The 8,731-nt window shown below is 43.1% G+C and overlaps 1 long non-coding RNA gene across 1 annotated transcript; it reads right to left on the bottom strand.

Moving 5' to 3' along the window:
- Nucleotides 1–2,364: 2,364 nt before the first annotated feature.
- On the bottom strand, nt 2,365–5,064 carry LOC129065279 (uncharacterized). The gene is made up of 3 exons (XR_008528558.1): nt 4,991–5,064; nt 3,173–3,252; nt 2,365–2,484 (listed from the first exon to the last, which is right to left on the bottom strand). It is a non-coding gene; the product is annotated as an uncharacterized LOC129065279 (long non-coding RNA).
- Between the last annotated feature and the right edge of the window lie 3,667 nt (nt 5,065–8,731).

The following is an 8,731-nucleotide window of genomic DNA, read 5'->3' as shown; positions in this document are numbered from 1 at the left end:
ATAAATCATATTAGGTCTCTTCCTTAAGGCTAATGTCAAGAAACAAAACTATTGATATATCAAGTTCCTTTCAAAATTAACATTGGACTCTAAATACCAATGTCCAAAGGCAGGTAGGACCCAACATTACCCAAGAATTAGGATGGTAGGCATTTCACAAACATAAGCACTCCCCAAACACACACACCAGCTTTGAGTCCCTTACTCGTTCACTCGTCTCTAACTTTAGTATGTACCAAGCAGGACTACTTGAAAATATTTTATCTCAAGGCTATTTCTGCAGGTGTCAGGGCGGACTTGCAGCTGGAGCTTAATGCCTTGGTTGTAGAAGATAAGTTATCAAACAGTTCAAAGGCAGTTGGGTCCCCTAGTATGTGCTTTTGTCTGTGGTAAATGTGTTTGCTTTCACTGTTTAATCTGAAACCACTTATCGGTGACACAGCAGGCGCAGAACTGGGGCAATGGATGTTCAGCCGTGGCTTTACGGAAGGGCGTGTTGCAGTTTATGTCCTGTCTTAACTACACCTCCCAGCTCCTAGAAACCCCTTCTCTTGTCCAGAGACCTCGTCATCATGTGTCTCCAAATCTTCCTGACTTCACATGAATCCACTGCCTCCTCATTCCACTGCACTCGCCAAGCTGAGGACATTATTTTAGAAAATCAAATAGAAGCTGTGCTACCTCTGAACGTGGAGTTTATTTCCAATGTGCACCTCTGTTCTCTTTCTATATTTAAAGAAGGATGTCTAGCAATTATACCAACTTGACTCCAGAATCAAATATTTAGGGCAGCAAAACCATGTCTATTTCAGGCTTTGCAGCTGACATACATTCTTAGGATATACAGGGTAAACACAGTATTTCATTTCAAGTTCCTAAAATGGGAAATGACCATGAGCAAAATGAAAAGGCTTTGCTTCTACACATCGTGCACACTTGCAGCTAGCTGGAGCTTGGGCAGCTGAACCAGCGATTAATAAAAGTCTGACAGGGCTCTGTGACTGAGGGTATTTAAAAGGTTAACATATTTCAGCCCTTCGCAGAGGCATAAAGAAGTGTATCTACAAGGTTATTAATACATTAGTTGAGCCCGTAATTATTATCCTAATGGCTCTTATCAAAAACAGCAAGAGGTAGGCAAGAAGTGGGTAATTACAGGATGAACCTTAGGAGATGGCCTTTTTTTTTTTTTTTTTTTCCTCAGAAAGCTTTCCATCAGCATAATGACCAAAGTATCTGGGACTCATTGTGAAATGCATTAACCAGATGATGCGATTACTCAGTCACTTATTTAATTAGCTCTGTTCACTGAAGATTAGTGCGACCCAGACTCCCCATCTCTCTGTCCTACCTACCCCGGGGTGGAAACTGTCCTCTTTTCCTCCAGACAAGCAGCCATTCGTCCTCTGCTGTCCAGCTTGGCTTGCTCACTGTTTGGTAATATTTCTTCCTCTAACTCCCTCAAAGGATGATCTATCTCACCCTCCATTTGTCCACCCATCCATCATCCACCCACCCATCCATCCATCCATTGGTCCATCTGCCTAGCAACCTGATTTTTTAACGTCTTTCCAAAATAAAATTGAGTTGGCTGACAACTACCTAGCAAAGTGGAAGGCACATTTTTTTTTCTGTAAATTTGAATTTTTTGTAGCTTAAGATTTGTACCTGCTACAAAACTTGATGATCTAGAGTAAATGATGATGCGTCCATTGATATTTAGACTACAGATATTAAAATATTAATTTAGACACATATAGTAAAATAATGTGCTTAGATATAAAAGGAAATGAGAAAAATGTAAAGTTGATTGCCTATGTATGGTTTCGTATCACAGAGAATGAGATTTGAACCCAGATCCATGACTTGCTCAGGGAACAGGGGTCAGGTACTACAGTTTCCTCAGTTTATATACTTATCTGCAAAATGAGAGAAAATCTTTTGAGAGAAGAGATGATTTTTGTCAGTGGTAAATTTGATTATAAATAAACATAAACCATTGAGTCCAGTTTCTAACCCGATAGGGCTCAGTAGATGGTATGTTTTCTTTATGGTGTCTCACAGTGTAAATCTGAAAGAAGGTGGAAGAAGTCTGGAAGGGACTATGTAAAATCAAAACACTTTTGTTGGGGTGATGAATTGATGCATGATGCATTTTTCTTTTTTTTCTTTTTCAAAATTTTTGTAATACCACACCATTTTTTAACAGAAAAGAATACATTGGAAAGTTCTCCACCTCTACCCCACCCTGAAGCCCACTTGTACACACTGCAACGTGTCAGACGCACTTGGCTCCTCTCCTACCCTCCTGCCTCAACGCAGGGAGGGGAGGGGCGCGGCGGGGCCTGGGCACTTCCTGCCGGGCTCATCCCAGCCAGGCCGAGGGATTGCGACACTCCAAAGCCTCTTGCTGTTCCCAGCCTTTGAGTATCTTGCTGTCCAAGGGCACATTTTTTTTTCCTGTCAAACAGACCTGCAAGGTTGCTAGGCACAGACAAGGATAAAGAGAGACTTAGGTTGCTCAATACTTGTTTTGCAAAGTCTGTTTTTTAAAAAAATTGCATCATATCCCCTGTGCTGATTGTGCAACACGGGTGGACACCTAAACTGAGAGTGAAATGAGTTTGCGCTCCAGGCACCTCTGCAGTTTCGACAGCCATTTCTATTCAAGTGGAAACTATTCAGCTGTTCTGAGTTTAAAAAAAAAATTGCATAGGAAGCCAATGAAAATACACTTCTTTGTTTCTTCAACATATAACATACACATAGAAAATTCCCCATCCTTTCTCAGGTGTTTGGTGTATTATATTCATGTAATGAATATAAGTGGGATTAAGAGCTTGATCTCTGAGAAACTGAATTTCTCCTAACATTGCCAATTCACTCCAGGTTGCCTTTTCATACAAAGACTGCCTATGATGGAATTGCCCAGTCTAGGTTCAAATCCTGTGCCTGCCACTGGCTGGTTGATGATCTTGGGCAAGTGGCTTCATCTTCTGAGTGTGATTTCCTTCATCTTTAAGATGGGAATGATCATCCTCAAGTCAAAAACGGATGGGGAGGAGGCCACAGCTTGGCAGCAGGTGGGGTTTGATACACGTGAGCTTCCCTTCCAACTCTCAACCGTCGCATCCTTAGGTTTTTCATGACCATCAGCCCATGCCACACTCACCAACTGGACATCTCTTCATCCCAGGGCCGACGCGGGTACAGGGAAGGGTCCGTCTTGGGCACTGCCCTTCAAAGTGATTCCTAGAAAGGCAGATGTCAATGCATATGAGACAGAAGTTCATGGAGCCAGGATAGAGTGGGAGGTATTGCAGGAGAGGAAAAAAGGAGAGATTCTTCCCCAGTGAGAAAGCCCCGAAATTCCTGAACCAGAGCTGGGCTTGCATCTAACCATAAACCGTGAGCAAGACCTTCAACTAAGGAATTCAAATTGTGTCCCTAAAAACAAAAAAACCATGGCATGATTTTTTATTTTTTGCACAAGCACTGCTTTGCTCAGTGTTTCCCTAGCGTGGGATGTCATTTACTCTCCATCCATGAAACGTGGCAAGCATTCCGTGCTTCCTGACTGTGTGCTCGGGGGTGCTGCTGGGTGGGGGAAAGGGATGGCACTGGGTGGAGAAAGTTAAGGCTTAACGACAAATCTGATGTGCTAGTCGATCCAACTCAGAATCTTACGTGCACATCAGAGAATGTTGCGGTGCATAATTACACACTTAATGCAAGAGAGGTGCGTTTTCGATTAGACAAAGGACTCAATGTTTTGTGCAGATTCAACATTGGCACTGTGAATAAAATGGATGCTTTTGTACTGAGGTGGAGGGAGAAACTAAGACAACCCCCAGCTGGGGAGTTTCTCTGAAAATTGAAGTGTATTGTTCAATCGCAAGCATGTCCCTGGCCAGCCTGCCCTCTAGGACACTCTCCACTGTCTCTGGCACAAGAAATGCGCACCCATTTCTCAAAGAGCAAATGCCAAGCAAATGCCACATTTTCCCACAAGATGTGGAGTTTAGTGTGGCTGGGATAGGCCTGATGGCTCGGGGTGTAACCAAACTGGAATATTTTTGCAGAGTGGTCTCTTTTATTCCTCTGTGAGTTCAGAGATAAGAACATATTTTTTAAAACTTATGGTCATAGAACAAATAAACCTGAGATGAAGTCTCTATTAAAATAAACCTGACATCACCAAGAAACAGGATCTTGGGCACCCTTCCAACAATGGTAGTACTTTGACAACCAGATGGTACTTTAAACTCAAAGTTAATTTAGTAACTGTGTTTCCAGAAACAATACAAAAGGTCTGTTTTTGGCCTTTGAAATTGAACCCGAGTATTTCAAGTGCAGTTGTTATAAAAAGGATGATTCTGATAAATGTAAGACAATTATCCTTTCAGGATATTTATTCATTAAAAAATATTAAGCACTATTCTTCATTGATGATATATATATATATATATATATATAGATACACACAACTTATTCATAAATGCAAGAGAGAAATTTGTCTATTCCTTTCATTATTCATTTACTTATTCACTCATTTCTGATCTTCACATAGGCTCCTCGATCTCTATTTTATACTTTGGTTTTAATCCTGTACTACTTTATTTCTTTTGTTGTTCGCACTGTTTCAGCTTTGGCCACTGGGAGCCCTCTCACTCGGCCCAAGCCCCACCCGCACCCAGTCACTCTGTGTGTGTGTGTGTGTGTGTGTGTGTGTGTGTGTGTGTGTGTGGTGAGCCCCCCTTTGCTTTCTGGCTGCAGGCTCACTTTGACTCTTCCTGCTCCAGCCCCAGCCCCAGAACCAGCCATTTTTCTCTGAGGAGCCCTGGTTGTTGTTATTGACGAGTAGTGTTAGGAACCCCAATCGAGGCCTTAGATGTGCTCGTTCAACGGGACTGTCATTGTTTCCAGGCCCTCCCAGCTGACAGAGCGAGGAAGTACGTGTGCGTATATCACCCTGTTTATAGAAACTTACCTGTGAATATCTGTTTAATTATCTGTAACTCCGTTCAGCTAAACATGCATTTACACTGGCGTCTCCACCTCTCATCCGTTGCCACATGGATTACCCTCCCCTTTGCTTATCAGCCGCCTCCCACTCCAACAGCAAAAAGCCTGCCTCCCGCCACCCACCATCCAGTTGCTTAACGTTTGGCTCCAGCGTGCGCGTAGAGCAGTACCAGAAACGGTGACCCGGACCTCCCCAGCAAACGATGTTATCAGCTAAAGCCTAGTTCTTATGCAGTTTCTTTGGCTTTTATTTTTACCATCTTCACTCATTTCCAAAGTTAATTAGGGTAGTGTCTTTTACCTGGTGCCCTTCAATGAGGTTATTTTATATTTTTGAAATAAAATTAGATTATTTTGTGACAGTTGGCATTTCGTCCTGGAACTAAGGTTTCTGAATCAACCTTTTCCAAGGTTTTTTTTAAAAAAATTATGCATAAATCAAGATTTATTGTTTGTGTTGTAAATGTTGAACATTTCTATTCCAGGATCCTATCCAGAATCCCATTTTTCTAAAGCTGTTCTTTTTTTAAAAAATCTCTTCCAGTTAGTAAAACCTCCTCAGTCTTTTTTTGTTTTTTATGATAAGGGAAAATTTTAATGATTTATGCTGGGTAAGGAGAAAAGGACACACCCCTCCCCCCACCCAACACACACACACACACACACACACACACACACACACGAATCTCAACTACCCAAAGAGAGAGATGACTAGAAAAATATCAGAAAATACCCCAAATATGAAACTTCTTAATTGACCAGTCACCAAGGGATTCTAGGTAATTATTCCCCTGATACTTCTCCCTGCTCTGTTTTAAGAATATATTTTCAACAATGGTCACCCAATATTTAAAACAAGGGGTAAAGACATTGAACCTAAAACAGTAACTTCTCTGAGGCAGAGAATTTTCCTGCGTCCAAGGGTCTGCTCTCCTGATGGATCTGAGTAAATGATACCTCCTCATGCTGTAGGTATGAACACAGTTCCCTCCTGCTTCTCATACAGCTCACACTTTGCCAACTCTCCCTTCTTTCCCCCCCGACATCTAAGAGACTGAGTATGCAGGAAGTCCCCAAGTATGAGTGATTCAGAGGTGTAAGGTTCCAAGTGTCCCATCTAGAATATCAGGAAGGCAAGTGTCCCAGGAGAAGACAGGCACAGGGAGAATCCACCGGAGCTGGACCTTCTGGGTGGAAGGAAGAGCCGTGACTGAGGAAGGGACCTCACCTTCCCCATTCCAGGGGCCCGCTCTGGGCTCACAGGATAGGCTGAGAAGGCATCGTCACTGCAGCCGCCTTCTGTTCGGAAGGTGCTAGGGCCTGGAAACTGATGTTCCTGGCGACAGATGTTAAGATATCCCACTCTGGGGTGACGCTTCATATTGGTTATTTTTGGGACCTCCAGCTTGTCACCAAAATGAATGACAGCCAAGTCCTGTAAAAGAAGAGCCCCTTCTTTTGCAGGCAGAAAGGACGAGGAACTCTGGTGCCAGGGGTCCCCCACACCTCCCAGTGGGGGGTACAGAGGGTGATGGCTGTTCCCATTCAGAGCCACCTGTCCTTTTGCGTCTAAGCGAGAATCAAACCCTTGGTTTACCCCCGTGTAGTAACGCTTGCCGTTTATTGAGCGCCTACTTTGTTCTTTACTTCAATGTTGGATCTGTAACCACCCTGTCAAATGGGTAATACAAATCCACTTCACTCACAAGGATTTGAGACTCTTACAGGCTATGGAATCTTGAACTATGTAACCTGAGATTCCATTTCCTCCTCTGTATGCTGAGAATACCAATCCCTGCCTCCTAATGCTGTTTGGATTAAATGAACCACATGGAAAAAACACTGAACGTGCTTTATAAAACCCAGTAGGTACTTTGGTGCCTGGACTTCTCTGTCATGCTGCTTCTATGATGCTTTCCCTGAGTGTGATCTGGTTTAGATTTTTAAATTTAAGCCCAGAAACCCAAGAATCTGCCAGGGACAGAAACTCTTCTTGGAATCTTCCTGAAATGCAAACAGTTTGAAGGTCACTGAAAACTTCATCCAGCATATATTTATATTTGTCTCGTAAACTCTAGAGGAGAATTTTCCAGGAGACGGTGGCGTCTCAGGAGACTTCTTGCTGAGGCTCCCGTAACTCATTGCTGTTTTTCTTGGCCTCTGCTTCTTGAAAGGAAAAGGGAACTCAGTGAAAAATGTTAAACAAGGCCAAAGATATAAATATATTTTAAAAGCACTAAATAAAAAGTGTTTGAAAGCATTGCTATAGAGGGATTTCTCAGCTACGGTGCCAAGCAGAGGACTAGCTCTAGCGCCCACGAACGTTCTCCCTCCAGGCTTCCTAGAACTCCAGGCTTCCAGGGCGAGAGGCTCTGTTTCCTCACTGACAGCTGGTTGGGTATGAGAGGCAGATATGTCATGTGAGCCCCTTTGCAAAATACTCCAGGAGGTAAGTGGGGGCATCTCCAGATATCTGTACTGCATTGTCCTCCAGTGGGAATAGATAGAAAAATGCACACATGGAAAGTCCTGGAGAGATGGAGATTCATCTCTTACCAGCTGTACTTTTTTTTTTTTTTTTTTTTTTTTACATAGAGTAAGATTAGCTTTCAATTATTTTGGCACAGAACTCTGTAAGATTTCACACAGATATCAGTTCCTGTAACCACAGCGCCGCTAGAACGCAGAGCGTTTCCACCACCTCAACGAATCCCCTCCATGCCATCCTGTCGTGGACATACCCTCCTCTACCCCCAAGTCCTGGCCACCAGCGATCTGGGCTTTATCACTAAAGATTTGTCTTTCTGAGTAATTCACGTAAATCCAGCCTTGCAGATATGACCTTCCGAGATGGCTTCTTTCACACAGCATAGTATCAAGACTCCTCAAAGTTGTCGCCCATATCAATAATGTGTTCCCTCTTGACGGCCGGGTAGCGTCCCACTGCGTGGCTGCAGGCTGGAGAGAAGGATGGCTCTCCGAGGAGGTCCTCGTCTTAAACCTGAGAACCCGTGACTCCGTTCTGTTACATGCCAAGGGGAACTTCACAGATGGCTTTAATTGAGGATCTTGACATTTGGGTATTTCCCTGGATTACCAAGGTGGGCCCGATGTCATCAAGTGGGTCCTTGAAGAAAGAAGAAAGAGGATCAGAGTCAGAAACACGGTGCGATAGCAGAAGCTGAGTTGGGACTAATGTGCTTTGAGGATGAAGGAAGGGGCCAAAGGCCAAGGGATGCAGGGGATCTCTCTATGCACTGGAAAAATGCAAGAATATGGGTTGTACTCTAGAGCCTGCAGAAAGATTAGAGCCCTGAGAACACCTTGATGTTAGCCTCATAAGTCTTGTTTTGGACTTCTGCTCTCCAGGACTGAAAAATAGCAAAACTGTGTTGTGTTGAGCCATTACAGAACTGTGAGCTAATAAATGGATGTTTTCTTAGGCCATTACTTCGTGGTAATTCATCATTAGCCACAGGAAACGAATACAAATGTCAGGGATACAACAGTCTCTTTAAATGGGTTGGTGAGTTCTCTGATTTTCAGTCTCCAGAAGCATTTGGTATTTGCTGTTCCTCGAAAGCTGCTAGAATTTACTGTGTCTGTGCCTTTTAAATAGAGAATATGACCCATTTATAGTCACCAAATTAATTTTGTGTTTGATTTTGTTCCAATCATCTTATTTTGCAATTTCTCCTCATCCCAC

This window comes from Pteronotus mesoamericanus, unplaced genomic scaffold, assembly GCF_021234165.1.
Source record: "Pteronotus mesoamericanus isolate MK-2021 breed Mesoamerican mustached bat unplaced genomic scaffold, CSHL_Meso_final contig_101, whole genome shotgun sequence".
NCBI classification, from domain to species: domain Eukaryota; kingdom Metazoa; phylum Chordata; class Mammalia; order Chiroptera; family Mormoopidae; genus Pteronotus; species Pteronotus mesoamericanus.
The sequence above is the reverse complement of the archived record's forward strand: the minus strand, read 5'-3'. Positions and strand labels throughout refer to the sequence as shown.